Source organism: Bos taurus, chromosome 1 (genome assembly GCF_002263795.3).
Source record: "Bos taurus isolate L1 Dominette 01449 registration number 42190680 breed Hereford chromosome 1, ARS-UCD2.0, whole genome shotgun sequence".
In the NCBI taxonomy this organism is placed as follows: Eukaryota; Metazoa; Chordata; class Mammalia; order Artiodactyla; family Bovidae; genus Bos; species Bos taurus.
Window position 1 is genome coordinate 76927331 of NC_037328.1, and position 16641 is coordinate 76943971.

Below are 16641 nucleotides of genomic sequence, written 5' to 3' on the forward strand. Positions count from 1 at the left end.
GTGTTGACCATCTGGTGATGTCCATGTATAGAGTCTTCTCTTGTGTTGTTGGAAGAGGGTGATTGTTATGACCAGTGCATTTTCTTGGCAAAACTCTATTAGTCTTTGCCCTGCTTCATTCCGTATTCCAAGGCCAAACAATGTCAGACTTTATCATTTTGGGCTCCAAAATTACTGCAGATGGTGACTGCAGCCATGAAATTAAAAGACACTTACTCCTTGGAAGCAAAGTTATGACCAACCTAGATAGCATATTCAAAAGCAGAGACATTACTTTGCCAACTAAGGTTTGTCTAGTCAAGGCTATGGTTTTTCCTGTGGTCATGTATGGATGTGAGAGTTGGACTGTGAAGAAATCTGAGCGCCGAAGAATTGATGCTTTTGAACTGTGGTCTTGGAGAAGACTTTTGAGAGTCCCTTGGACTGCAAGGAGATCCAACCAGTCAATTCTGAAGGAGATCAGCCCTGGGATTTCTTTGGAAGGAATGATGCTAAAGCTGAAACTCCAGTACTTTGGCTACCTCATGGAAGAGTTGACTCATTGGAAAAGACTCTGATGCTGGGAGGGATTGGGGGCAAGAGGAGAAAGGGACAACAGAGGATGAGATGGCTGGATGGCATCACTGACTCAAAGGACGTGAGTCTGAGTGAACTCTGGGAGTTGGTGATGGACAGGGAGGCCTGGCATGCTGCGATTCATGGGGTCACAAAGAGTCGGACATGACTGAGTGACTGATCTGATGACAAACCTAGACAGAGACATCACTTTGCCAACAAAGGTCCATATAGTCAAAGCCATGATTTTTCCAGTAGTCATGTATGGATGTGAGAGTTGGAGAATAAAAAAGGATAAGTGTTGAAGAATTGATGCTTTCAAACTTTGGAAGACTCTTGAGAGTCCCTTGGACTGCAAGGAGACCAAACCAGTCCATCCTAAAGGAAATCAACCCTGAGTATTCATTGGAAGGACTGATGCTAAAGCTGAAACTCCAATCCTTTGGCCACCTCATGAGAAGAACTGACTCCTTAGAAAAGACCCTGAAGCTGGGAAAGATTGAAGGCAGGAGGAGAAGGAGATGACAGAGGATGAGATGGTTGGATGGCATCACCGAGTCAATGGACATCAGTTTGAGCAAACTCTGGGAGATAGTGAAGGACAGGGAATCCTGGCATGCTGCAGTCCATGGGGCTGCAAAGAGTTGGACATGACTAAGTGACTGAACAACAACAAATTGTTGTATATCAAACCACTCCAAAACGTAGTGCTTTTAACACCATACCCTCATTTTTTCTAACTTCTATGCTTATGAGTTGACTTAACTGATTGAGGCTAATCTAGGCTGGACTTACTTAAACTCCTTGCTGTAGGCTGGGCCTGACCAGGCAGAGCAGGGGCAGCAATATTCTATACACCTCTTAACATTCTTCCTGGGTCTAGTCTAGCCACGTCTTCCTCATGGTGATGGCAGAAGTACAAGAGTCTGAGAAGAGATACTCAGGGCTCCTTGAGGTCTGCATTCAGAACTGACACACTGGCACTTCTACTGTATGTTGTTGACCAAGCAAGTCATACAGTCAAATCCTATGAAAGTTAAGGGTTGAGAAACTGTACTATGTATCACTTGTGGTGAAACACACACACACACACTAAAGTCACAAAGCCAAAAGAGGTAGACTTTGGAAAAAATAAAATTTTAGCATCACTGATAAAAAATACCATAATTGGGAGGCTTACTTTACTATTTGATTTCATCTGTTAGAAATTAATTTGATAAATATTTGTTGACACAACTTAGTACAAGACACTTTTCTTGCCAATTGGGGAACAGCTTTAAATGTAATAGGAAAATCACATAAGAAAACACATTTCTGACCATATCTCTAACCACTTCTTCTTCATGAGTCTCTTCATAAAATTAAAATAACTGCAGGCCTTCCTTTTTCCTCATTCTGTTCTCTCTCCCTGGGTGACAGCTTCCATTCCATAGCTTTAAATAAAACTAAATAAATAAATCAGATTGTCACTTCCAAAGACACACACACACATACACACACACGCACACATACATGCATTCAAGGTTTCCCACTGACCTTGGAATTCCAGCCTAATGCCCTACTACCCTCATTCACTCCCTAGGTTCTCTTTGCTCTAGCTACACTGGTCTTTTTTTCTGTTCCTCACAAAATACAAGAATACAACTGCCTCTAGGCTTTTGTGCACTGAGCTCCATGAAGTGAGCTCCTCATACCAGGCAGGTCTCAGTTCAAATGTCATCTCCTCAGAGAAATCTACTTATACCATCCAAACTAAAGAAGGCACTCTACCAATCATTCACTTATGTATCACCCATCTTTATTGTCTACATAGAACTTTTTTTCTGTTTGAAGTTGTCTTATTTTTGTTGTCTAACATCTGACTTCTCCACTAAGAATGGCATTTCTGATATAATAGAGATTACTTTCCCAGCATTACTTGTCTCTTCAACAAGTCCTGCTGGGAAAACTGGACAGCCACATGTAAAATAATGAGATAAGAACATTCCTTCACAACATATACAAAGATAAACTCAAAATGCTTTAAAAAACTAAATGTAAGACAGAAAAGACCACAACTCCTAGAAAAGAACTAGGTAGAACACTCTTTCATATAAACTGTAGCAGTATTTTCTTAGATCAGCCCCCTAAGGCAAAAGACATAAAAAGAAAAATAAACAAGTGGGACTTAAGTAAACTTAAAAGCTTTTGAATGACAAAATAAACCATCAACAAAACAAAAGGACAACCTCTAAATGAAAGAAAATGCTTGCAAATGATGAGACTGACATTAGATTAATATCTAAAATATACAAACAGCTCAAACAACTCAGTATCAAAAAACCAAACAGTCCAATCAAAAAATGGCAGAGACTTTATGAAGAAACATTTTTCCAAAAAAGACATACAGATGGTTAACAGACAAATGAAGAGATGCTCAACATCGCTAATTATTAGGAAATGCAAATAAAACCACTGTAAGGTATTACCTCGTACCTGTCAAGATAGTAGCAGTAGTGTAGTGAAGTCGCTCAGTCGTGCCTGACTCTTTGCAACCCCATGGACTGTAACCTACCAGGCTCCTCCATCCATGGGATTTTCCAGGCAATAGTACTAGAGTGGGTTGCCATTACCTGTCAAGATGGAATTCCTCACAAAGTCTGTAACTAATGAATGTTAGAGAAGATGTGGAGAAAAGGAAACCCTCCTACACCGCTCATGGGAATGTAAATTAGTGCAGCCACTATGGAAAACAATATGGAGTTTCCTTAAAAAACTAAAAATATAGTTATATTATCCAGTAATCCTAGTCCTGAGCATATATCTGGAAAAGATGAAAATTCTAATTCAAAAACATACATGCTCCCCAACGTTTCATAGCAGCCCTATTTATAATAACTAAGACAAGGAAGCAACGTAATTTCTGATCAACAGATGAATAGATAAAGAAGATAGTATTTATATACAATGGAATACCACTCAGTCATAAAAAGAAACAAAACATTGCCTTTTGCAGCAATATGGATGGGCCTAGAGAATATTATGCTTAGTGAAATGTCAGACAAAGAAAAATACTATATAATATCTGTTATAAGTGGAATCTAAAAAAATACATATGCAAAACAGACACACAGATATAGAAAACAATTTTGTGTTTACCAAAGAGGAGGGGAAAGAGAGGAGAGACAAACTACTATATATAAAATAAATAAGCAACAATGATATACTATAAAGCACAGGGAATTTTACCCATTATCTCGTAATTACCTATGATGGAGCATACTCTACAAAAGTACTGAACCACTATGTTATACAGATGAAGCTAACAGCATATTATACATCAACTATACTTCAGTTTTAAAAATGGCATCTCTACTACAGCAGAAACTTTGCCTTTCCATTTACAGCTATGTCCTTGGTGCCTGTGTTGGAACCTGCCACAACATAGGCACTCATAACTAAATAATGAATGATGACTAATTCAATTTTCTGATGTTCTAGCCCAAACCTTTCTCTTGAGTGCCAGACTATCATATCTATTTCTAATTAGATGCTTCATTGGGTACACCAAACTAAGCCCTGACAACCAAGAATGTATTCCCTTTCTCCCCACAACTGCCCTTTGCCCAGTGTCCTCTACTGCTATAAATGGAAGAACCTCCACCCAGTTCCTCAGATTAGCAACCTGGGAGTTTTTCTTAACTTCTCTCTCATTTACTCTTCCCATCAAGATTATTAGCAAATACTGTAGATTTAATTTTTTCAATATTTACCAGAACCATGCACATTTTCCATCCTTACTACCAACACCATCATCTCTCTGCAATGTTTGCCTAACTGGTCTCCCTGCCTTGGCCACACATTAGTTTTGTAACTTTAGAAATATTTCTTAAGTTCTCAATGCCTTGGTTTCCTCACCTCTCAACCTAGGTTAACCTCTTTATGCTATTGTGGTTGGTTAGTGTCTCCCCAAAAATTCATGTCTACCCATAACCTCAGGATGTAATCATTTGCAGATATAGTCAAGTTCAAATGCATTATATGCACTAGGATAGGCCCTAATTCAATGACTAGTGTCCTTATATGAGGGAAATTTGGACACAGAGACAGAGACAAAGGAGAAAATGTGAGACATGGGGAAGAATGTAAAGATGAAGGCAAGGACTAGAACGATGAATCTGTAAGTTGAGGAATGCCAAGAATTGCTGGCAGCTACCAGAAGATAGGAAGAAACAAGGAAGGACTCTCCCCAGATCCTTCAGAGAGACCATAACCTTGGAGACACCTTGATTTCAGACTTCTGGCCGCCGAAACTGTGAAGAAATTCTGTTACTCTGTCACTCAGTTTTCTGCAATTTGTTTCAGCAGCCCTAGGAAACAAATACAATTATTGTGAAGATTAAATAGGACAACTTGTAGAGAATTTGTAACTGTGTCTACAGTAAGCATGCAATAAAAGTTATTTTATTTTCATTATGAACCCAGATTGAAATTCAAAACCTAAATATGATCAGGGCACATTCTTACTTTAAACTTTTCAGTCTTTCTTTTGCCCACAGGATACTATCCAAAACCTTAAGACATTTCAAACTGATCTGAACAAAATCTAACCACACAGCCACCTCTGTGTACTTCTTTCTCCTCCATTCTGTCTTCTCCACTTTACAGACTTTCCTTCAAATCTTCGTGTACTCCCATCTCCAGGCATTCTAACATGCTATTCCCTCTGTCTCGAGCATTCTTCCTTTTCCTTTCTCCTCCTTTAGGTCTCCGTATAAAATGTATTAAAGGAGACTTTCCTGATCAGGAAAGATCCCTCTTGAATCCCTTAATATTCTATCTTCTGCTAATATTTTACCTTCTGCTACTTTCATCAAGTCATATATCACCACGCCACATTCCTAGTTACCCTGTAAACTCTCAAAGGACTGGCCACACTTGTTTTGTTGTTTGCACTTCCCAGTACCTGGTATATAGTCAGCAGTAATTCAGTAAATATATATTACATAAATAAATAAATATGACTAAGTTGTTGTTTAGTCACTAAGTGGTGTCTGACTCTTTTGCAATACACTGGGCTGTAGCCCACCAGGCTCCTCTGTCCATGGGTGTTCAAATGTGTTCGGGTTTGATTCTTGGGTCAGGAAGATCCCCTGGAAAAGGAAATGGCAACACACAGCAGTATTCTTGCCTGGGAAATCCCATGGACAGAGGAACCTGGCAGGCTATAGTTCATGGGGTTGCAAGGCCTGGATATGACTTGATAAATAAACCACAACAATGATTGTTTAAGTATAATGCCATAAATATGATAATAAAAGTACAATCATAGCCCATAAAGGGAAAACAGATGGGCAGGCTCTCAGGCCATCTAGGACCAACTACGAGTCATAGAATTTTATAGATAGGAAGTCTCTGAACCACATTTATTTTATCCCTTTCCTGTATTTTATGATCCAGAAACTGAATGAGGTAAAGCATTTACCTAAAGCCGAATAGCCATCAATGGCAAAACTAGAACCAGAATTCCCTTTCCTCTCCAAAGAGTTCTATCATAGCATTAGGCTGCTTACACTAAAGAGAAATTAAGCCAGGATCTTTAAAAAAAAGGAAAGAAAGAAAGAAGAGATAATGCAACTGAAGGAATGAAACTGGGGAAAACATGAGACTTGTTTACAGAGGACAGAAATAATAGTGATGAGCTCCGAGTATGTCCAAATGACTCCCAGATTGCCAAATAGGGTGATTCAAAACTGATAGGAAGTAACTCAAATTCCTTAAGTGCAGTCAAAGAATGTGTAACTAGGGGAGGTTAAATTAAATTCCTGAAGTGCAGCAAGTGTGTGATCGGGGAGGAGGAGAAGAGAAATTCCCTAAACTGAGATATGCCACAGAAGGAACAGAGAATTTATGAAAGATTGATTATCCAATAAGTATCCATCCAAGCCTGAATCTTGCCTACTTGCATCTAATAGCTCTCCCCACCTCTCTCCCTGGAGCCATGAGAGTTGATAAGACAACAAGAACTAGGAAGTAACAATGCAGTTTAACTCAGATAACATAGCAGCACTGGGGGTGTATCAGGGCAGGAAGGAGTGTCTTTAGTCAGATACCTTTACACTCTAAATCCACAAATTCCAGTGTTAGCACAGTTGCTAGATTAACCCTTCATTTATTCTGGAATTCTGCCTATTTTTCCTACACTTTTCTCTGAGTAAAAGCCAGTCTTCCTATTCACTCTATTTATACTTTTGGGTAGATAGAATTATATCAATTCAATCAACCAATCTGGAAAATTCACAGTTATCTGACCATCCTTTGCCAATATCCAATCAGTTACTAAATCCCAAACAAATTCCTAATTTAGACAAGAAGACTTTTTACAGCTTGATCTCAGCTAATTGTTACAACCCTTTCTCCCGACATTTATCCTCATAAACCCTGTACTCTGGCCACACTGTCCTCTGAAATCTTTACATACAGTAAGTCCTCTACATGCAAACCTTCAAGATATGAGCTTTCAAAGACAGGAACTTTCGTTTGCATGTCCAGTCACATAAGTTAGTTCACATGTCTGGCGTACATTGTCATGTGTGTGCACCTTCTACAAGTGGTTGTGGTCGTGTGTACTTTACTGTACAGCACTGTATAGAGTACAGAATAGAATCTTTAATTCAAGCCCAGGATATCTGGAAGCAAGCAAAAAAACAGCAGTGATGTAGCTGGTACTGCTTAAGAAGCACCAAGCAATAAGGATGGAAACAAAAGTGAAAATAATTGAGAAAGTGGAGCAAGGTGAAAAGATGGTAGACACCTCTTGTTCTTGTAACATGAGTAATTCAACCACTGGCATGATTCTAAAGAACAAGGACAAGATCGTGGATCATGTGAAATCAGCTGTGTGATGATGTCAACAATAATATCAAAGAGTAAAGAAAAGGATGGAGGAGATGGAGAAACTTCTCAGTGTGTGGATGCAGGATCAGTATCAGTGTTGTGTCCTGCTCAGCTTAATGCTGATTCAAGAGAAAGCTAATAGCCTTTATGAAGACTTGAAGAAGAAACATGGTGAAGACTCAGAGAGCACATTTTTTAATGCCAGCCATAACTGGTTTTATTGGCTCAAGGCTGGAGCCAACATTCATAATGTAAAAGTAAGTGGTGAGGCAGGAAATTCAGATATGATAACTGCCTGGGAATTTCCTGAAACGCTTTGAGAAATTACTGATGAAGGCATGTATTTACTTGACCAGGTTTTTAATGTGGATGAGATAGGACTATGCTAGAAGAGGATGCCAGATGGAAGTCATATCAGTAAGAAGGAAAACTTGATGCCAGACTATAAAGCAGCAAAGGATGGGCTAACTGCTAACTGTTGTTGGGTGGCAATGCTTCCATTGATATGAAGCTGAAGTCTCTCTTAGTTTATCATTCAGAGAACCCAAGAGCCCTTCAAAACAAAACCAAGGTTGTGTGGAAGAGTAACCCCAAAACCTGGGTTACATAGGTCATTTTCCAGGACTAGTTTTTCCATCACTTCATCCTGAAGTTAGAGAAATATTGCTTAGAGAAGGATTCCCCATTCAATGCTCTTTTGCTGCTCAACAATGCTCTGGGCCACCCTCTCCCATTTATGGATGACTTTCATCCCAATGTCAATGTAGTATATCTGCCACAAATACTACATTCTTCATCCAACCTATGGACCAGGGAGTCATTGCAACTTTCAAGAAATAGTATTCAGGTCACACTTTTTTGCCAGCCAGTGAAGGCAAGTGATGAATCAGGAACAATCTTGTGATAATTTTGGAAAGGCTATAACATCTACAAGGTCATAAAAATGTTGACTACATGGAGTGAGGTTATGGCCATCACCATGAATGGAGTTTGGAAGAATTTTTGCCCAATTTGTTCCTGACTTTCATGGATTTGAGAAGGTGGATGAGGAGAGAAAGGGTCTTCAGCAACCTAGTGACCCTCAGTGAAATCTGGAGGAGGATGTATCTGCAGGAGTATGACTTCATTGAACTCCTTGCTGTGCATCACGAGGAGCTCACTAATGAATACCCAAGGGACTAGGAGGTCCAGTGGAAGAATGAAGAGACAAGAGGAAGAAGTAACTGAATAGCAACCATTCAGAAAGCTTCCCAGTGCTACCATGTCATCTATGATAAGAAAAAAAGAGTTACTACCCAGACATCACAGGACTGCTTTTTTTAAGAGGTAGATAGAATTGAAACCAGCAAGAACCTACAACCTGCAGCATCAAAGTCCGGCATGAGTGAAAATGGAGCTTGCCCTCCACCTCTTACTGCTGACATCCTTCAACTCTATCATCTCTCACCCTCTCTCCCTCCTCCAGTCAGTAACTGTTCTTGTTTATTCACTTGATGCCAGCCCCTGGATGCCAGCTGTTGTACTATACTACTTTTCAAAGTACTGTACTGTAAGATAAAAAATGTTTTCCTTATTTCTTGTGTTTGCTTTTTATGAATTATTTAAGTGAAATTTATTATAAACCTGTTACAGTATCATAAACCCAATAGTTGCATACCTAGTTAACTTTGTTGCACTTATGAACAAATTGGACTTACGAACACACCCTTGGAATAGAACTCAGTCATAGGTAGGGGACTGACTATTTTTTTACATTTTCACGCTTTTGCTTATGTCAGGAGGAGCAGGGATAATTTAGTTATTTAATTCTGAATGTTTTGCAAAAACAAAAATTTGGGCCAAAATTATAGAGTCATGCACAATTTTAATATACATATTTTAATATGTTTTCACATAATATATATGTATAATATATAGTGCATAATAAAGTATCTAGCATCTTTAACTGGAGAAGGCAATGGCACCCCACTCCAGTACTCTTGCCTGGAAAATCCCATGGATGGAGGAGCCTGGTAGGCTGCAGTCCATGAGGTCGCTAAGAGCCGGACACACCTGAGCGACTTCACTTTCACTTTTTCACTTTCATGCATTGGAGAAGGAAATGGCAACCCACTCCAGTGTTCTTGCCTGGAGAATCCCAGGAGCAGGAGAGCCTGGTGGGCTGCCGTCTATGGGGTCGCACAGAGTCGGACACGACTGAAGTGACTTAGCAGCAGCAGCAGCAGCATGTTTAATTATGAAGTCTATATGCATATTATATGTATTAGTCATTATTCCACTATACTTATATGAAAATTTAGAGTTAGAAATTTATATGCACATTAAACTCATCAAATGTTAATGACAATTTAAATAATATTTAATAGGCATTTTTGCAATTTTTAACAGTAGTAGTGAATATGATTAGGATAATTAAATACTGTCCCTGGGAAATGAATGTCTAAAAATCCATGTATGGGTTTTGGAAGAATTTAAGAAATTAATCAGAGATGTTTGGGTAATATAGTAATTTCTTTGAAGACATATATTTAGTTAAAGAAATTAGGCAAATCTGTGTTTTATAACCTTAGAATGATGGCTATTCCTTATTATGTGTTTCCACAGTACTTTGCTTATAACTCTAGTAAAACATTTAACTTAGTTTTGCCTTTTTTAGTAACTATCAAAATAGGAATGATTCTCCATTAAGACCACAGGGTCTTACAGGGTAACAGTAAATGTATTTGATGTAGTAACACAATCATTTTTCATTGTTTAATGAATTCATAAGACATCATATGTGATTTTGTTCTCTCAGGACACTAGGGTATTTTAATCCTTAAGCCAATTTTACTGCTTATATATCTTTCAAATTTACCCCCAACATGTTATCTCCATGAATATTGAAATTTAATTTTTTTCAATTATTTTCTGAATTATAATGATAACCCCTTAAATAATCTCTTTGAAACTAGACTTGCCTTTCTTTAGAAGTTTATCTTCTAAACTGCTGCCAAATTGATCTTTCTAAATGTTAATCTGATCAGATCACTCTCTGCTTGCCCCTACTTTATTAACCAGGACCCTGACAGGACATGGATGTCACACACAATGGGGCAATGGAGAAGAGTTAAATGAAGGGACTGTCCTGATGTCCCCTCCTTATGTCCACAAAGACATAAGCAAGATCAAAGGAATGATAAAGACCTCAGGACTCTCAACAGAAGAAAGTCATCACCACAAGGCATCCTAAAAGGGAAAAGGAGAGGGCCTTACCAAAACCAGGCAAGAGAGCTATAGCTACAGGAAGTGACCACCAGATGAGACTGTGGTCCTACATAGAGGAAGGCAGCCATTGCCACACCTCATTGATTTGGATCAGGTAACCGAGAAGTAGAGCATAAGAAAGTTAGTCTTGTGTAAGTGATCTTTGAGGAAGTACTCAGCTGAATCTATAAGGGAGTGAAGTGAAGTGAAGTCACTCAGTACTGTCTGACTCTTTGCGACCCCATGGACTGTAGCCTACCAGGCTCCTCTGTCCATGGAATTTTCCCTGCAAGAGTATTGGAGTGGGTTGCCATTTCCTTCTCCAATAAGGGAGTAAGGAGAGTGAAAAAGGCAAAGGATGAAGCTAGGCAAAAAAAAAAAAAAATCATTTCAGGAAAGGTTTAGGCTCAATCTAATCCCATGGGATACTTCAGAACATAGACCACAGCTAGTATTCTTGCCCAGAGAAAGAAGGGTTCACTTCCTTATCCATGCATTAGACAGGCATTGGAGACTGTTTGACCCTGGGGGAGGAGAGAGTTTAACTTCTCAGAAGTCTCAGTGTGACAGCTTTAGACAGCCTAGGGCAATCCTCCAGAGAAATATGCCAACTGGAGCAGTTACCAGCCAGGCCCTACAGCCACTGGGGGGATGGGTGCACCAGCCCAGCCCCAGCTCTTCCCATCTGTTTTCAGCTTCCTCAAAACTTGGCTTGGTCTAAATATCTGGGAAAATTTGTAAGAGAAGCATTAATGGGATGAACTGCAGCATTCTTTGCTTCAGTTGGTTTAAAATTTGTGATACCATCACCTTCTGCTTCTTTTTGTTGATGTTTTTTCACTAAATCACATCTAACTCTTTGTGACACCATGGCACTTAACCCTTCTTCTAAATTCCTCTTATTCTCACCTAGAGCTTCAGATGGCCTCAGTAGCTTATTTGGTGAGACATTCATTCTCATCACTGAGACTTGATACCGCCATTATCATACCCTTACTAGGCAATGATTGATGTGCTAGTTGATTTATAATTTGGTTAGGCATGGAAGCATTAAGAAATATCCTGTAGTTCACCTAAGTACCAAACATATTCCTCCATGCTACTGTTAAGTAACAGCAACCATACTTCCTTGGGATTATCAGGTTAAAATACCCATATGTATACAATTGTTAGGAGAAGCACACTGATTGAAACTGGCCAGGTACCACAGTAACCATTTGCATGAGTTGTTTTTATGACAGGAGATCCTGATAAGGAATACGGAACCACCAACCGGAAGAGTTCAGGTGCCGGGAGCTGGCATATTGCATATTGAGTGCATATTGCATATTGCATATTGAGTGCAGCACTTTCCACAGCATCATCTTTCAGGATCTGGAATAGCTCAACTGGAATTCTATCACTGCCGGGAGCCAGCGTGAGGAATTCCGCCCATGACAAAGGTCATGAGGAAGGAGGGGGCATAGGCAAAGGCGGCATCAAGCCTCAGGGGTCTCCCTGGAAATTCTCGAGCATCTACCCCCAAAACCAGAGTCTGCCTACTTTCTGCTTTGTGCTTTTCACCTACACCTCTGACTTTACGGGGGGCTGTCCCCCACTACCTCTCTCTGCAAAAAGAGTTAGCTTACAGCTCCAGTTAATAATTCTTGGGTGTGACAGTGTTTAACCTACAAACTCCTTTGGAAATCCTCTAGCCTGCCTGAATAGGTTTTTCCGGCCACATGTGATTGTTCAAAGCCTCCCAAGTGTGAGAGGCAGGAGATGTTCTAAACTGTCTAAACACAGATTCTTTTGAGTAGTTAAAAGATTGATTAGAAATTGTATTGGTGAAGGGATTTTCACTTGTTGGGCCAATGTTTGCTGCTAAGTTTCCATATCCCTTACCTGCTGTGTCCCTGGCAGTGTATTGATTAATATAATTGGTGTAAGTAGTAGCTTTAATGTTTGTAACCTGGGACCCTTGAGTTAATTCTTTTTCTTGTTATAGCCCACCACACCTTTGCTCTGTAGGAATGCAACTTTATCTAATGCTTTTGGAGGGTGGCTCCTGACCAATCACCTTTAGAGAAAAATAAGTTTTCTGAAGAAAGGGTCTTAAAATGTTAACAGGCCTCCAGGCCAGAAGATGATGCAAATCACCTAAGCTTTTGCATATGATAAGTTTGCAGGAAGAAAGCCTGGCTTGCTGTATGACTCTACCCCTTCCCCCATTATCCTCTATGCATAACTTAAGGTATAAAACATACTTTGGAAAATAAAGTGCGGGCCTTGTTCACCGAAACTTGGTCTCACCATGTCGTTCTTTTTATTACCTTCTGGCTGAATTATTCAGCCTCCTTTCTCCACTGAATTTCCTCACTGAGCTATCCTTATTTCAGCCTCTTTTCTCCACTGAATTTCCTCACTGAGCTATCCTTATTCTATTACTCTTTATATCTTTGATAAATATTTAAATAAATAGGTCGCCTATGCCGTCTCTCCTTCGAATACCCTGGATCAGCCGGGGCTGGACCCCAGCATTTGGGAAAGGTCGAAAGAAGACACCGCGTGTCCGTCCACTTCCCAGAATCTCTCTCGCTAGCATCCATCTTGGCTGAGTGATGCGCGCGCCACCAGGAAAGACTGAATTTGAATGATTGTCCAAAGACCACCCGGAAACTAATCCCATCACCATAAAACCCAAGACTGTGAGCCACGTGGCAGAGCAGTTCTCCTGGGTTCCTTTACCCTACTGCTCTCCACCCGGGTGCCCTTTCCAAATAAAATCTCTTGCTTTGTCAGCAGATGTGTCTCCTAGGACAATTCATTTCCGAGTGTTAGACAAGAGCCCACTTTTGGGCCCTGGAAGGGGTCCCCCTTCCTGCAACACAATTGGGTCAGTATGGTAACTCCAGTCAACAGGGTCACAAAGAGTGGGACACAACTGAAGCAACTTAGCATGCATGTATCCCTCTTCTGGGAAATAGGCCCACAGGATCTTCAGTTGAGCAAACAGGAGACAAAAATTCTTCCAGTCAGGCCTGGAGTGCTTGTGAAGTAGAGTCATTCCTTCCTCCATCTCTTGGTTTCTGTTCTCATTGAAATGTATGGTCAATGGTTCAAGATAAGTGCACCCCTTTCTAAAGGATAGTGTCCTCATTATAGGTTATCAGCTCCAAACTGGTATTGCAGATGTGCCTTAAATGGGCATTTCCATGGTCTAAACAGGTCAGCAGCCTCCAGATGAGTCAATATATGGTAACACTAGAGGATTTGTTTGCCATGTTCTCATTATCATGTTTCTTTTGTCATTAAAAGTGTATCTTGATCTGAGGAGATAATACATGGGATCTTATTCTATGGATCACTCTGTGAGCCCTTGTGTGTGATGTTAGTTATGATGCTAGAGAAGGTGTGTGATGGCAAAAAAGGTAAACACATACTTGGATTATTTGTCACTCTGCTCTTAGACATTCTGTGTCTAAAGACAAATTATTGCCTTTGTCAGAATAAGAGAGAATCAGTGTTATCCAGCTACCATCATCAAGTCTGGTTGATCTTCTCAAAGTATGATATTATATCAGGGATTCAGCACTAGAAACTGTTTCTAGATCAGACAGACATTTAGCTGTGGCATTAGCTAGATCAATTTGTATGAGAAGGAAACCCATGCTATTCAGTTCAGTGACAGTCCCTATCTCTGTCATCATGGCCACTCCATTCAAGAGTCTACTCAGCAAGCACAGAAGTTGGTTTATAATCTACCAGACCAGTCATCCTCCATATCTGGTTAACATATTATAATAAATTCTTCTTATTTTATGCTATTTCTTTTTGTCTATCCATATTTTTCCCTGGACATCCTTGCCCCTAAATTGGCAATTTTAGTTTTTATATGCCTCCAACCAATTAGCCAAGCTATTCACCACTGTCTATGTATTCCTGTATATCTTTATTTGGAGACACAGATCTCTCAACGAAATTGGATGTTGTATAGTGATATGAATAGCAATATGAAAACTGACCAAAGTCCTCTCTACAGTTCGAATTTTCTCATCACTATTATCTTTCAAGGCAGCCTCTGAATTGGGATATACTGGAACAGCAACCCATTTTGGATCCAAACTAAAACTTCAACCTAAACTATGCATGGACCAAGTCTGGGTTGTTTTCTTCTTTCCCTAAGTTGGTCACAAAGAATCACCCATGAGACCACAATTGTGAGTTTTGTGAGTGGTATGTTTTGAGACTGTGCTAGGTGACATGGAAGTCCAGATATGCGTTTGTCCATTTTACTTATACACTTAAGGCTGATCTAAGATGTAAACCTTCCATTTTTATAGGTAACTGCTGCTTAGGTGCTAAAGTTGATGGCTCGGTCAGTCTGACAACCACCGATTGACAGTGAGCAGCTCTAGTGTCATAGGTGCTTGATGTCCCTTAGCCAGGTATTTATTCTGCCTGTGATCTTGACTACCAAGGAGAAACTGTACTACTGTTCCACAATGGAAGTGTGGAAGAGTATGTCTGAATTACAGGAAATCTGTTACGGCATCTCTTAGTATTATTATGCCCTGTAATTAAGGTCAATGGAAAAGCACAACAATGTAATTCAGACAGAACTATCAATAGCACAGATCCTTTGGAAATGAAGGTTTGGGTCACCCCACCACATAAAGAACCATGACCAGCAGAGGTGCTTGCTGAGGGCAAAAGAAATACAGACTGAATAGCAGAAGCAGGTATTTATAAACACCAGTTATGACTACATGCCTAGCATAAGAAACAAGGACTATAACTACCTTGAGCATTAAAACTTAGTGTGTATTATACATATACTAAGCAAATAGCCTTGTTTTCTTTCCTCTTATATTTCCTTACCATGTAACATCAGATTTACTTACTTTCTATCAGTCTTTAAGTATTGTTAATTTTAAATCATAGTATTTAAGTTATGGGGAGCTTCCCAGGTGGCACTAGTGGTAAATAACCTGCCTGCCAATGCAGGTAGACATAAAGAGATGCAGGTTTGATCCCTGAGTTGGTAAGATTCCCTGGAGGAGGGTACAGCAACCCACTCCAGTATTCTTGCCTGGAGAATTCCATGGACAGAGGAGCCTGGCCAGCTGCAGTCCATAGGGTCACACAGAGACAGACACGACTGAAGTGACTTAGCATGCACACATGCATTTAAGTTATGAGATAGCAGGAGAAGAGTAAACATCACTCAAGGATTTTACTTCTTCTGCTGGAGAAAATATTAGTGCGTTTTCTGTTGTATGCAGGGTAGTTATATCATGTAAGGTGGAACTATGACTTTTTTATTATTTGGAGATTAAGTGTGGTTTAAGAAAATATGTAGAGGGGAGGAACCAGGATGGCAGAGTAGGAGGACACAGAGCTAATCGCCCCCAAATCACATCAAAAATACATTTACATGTAGAGCAATGTTCGCTTAGAACTGGAGATGGTCAGAAAGACTTTTAAACATCCAAGGCTGTAAGAGAGATCCACATGGAGTCACGTAGGAAGGCAATAAAAGTGATCATGTCAGGACCTTTACCCCTAAAATGTGACACAGAAGAGAAGGAGGATTATACAGGCTCTGAGAGCCAGCCTGGGGAATTAGTGGTTGCACGCACATATGTCAGAGACTTGGAGCCCGAAATCCCTTATCTGGTTTGAAAACCATGGACTGACTGAGGATCTGTAAGAAGTCTAGACTCCAGTCATGAGGAGCGCACACACACTTGCTAACTCCTCAAATAGGTTGAGGGAACCAGATTTAAAATGCCCAGGACTTCAGCTGGTTTCCTGCAATCGTTCCAATGTGCACCCCAGCCTGCGACTAGGGCAAAGGTAACCACAATCAAGAAAAGAATGCATTTGATGGGGACAAAGCCAGTTTGGACTCAGCATAGCACATGAGTGGGGCAAGGGCAGTCGTTACTGGAGCACATGAACGCAGTGGAGTCAGGATTGGTC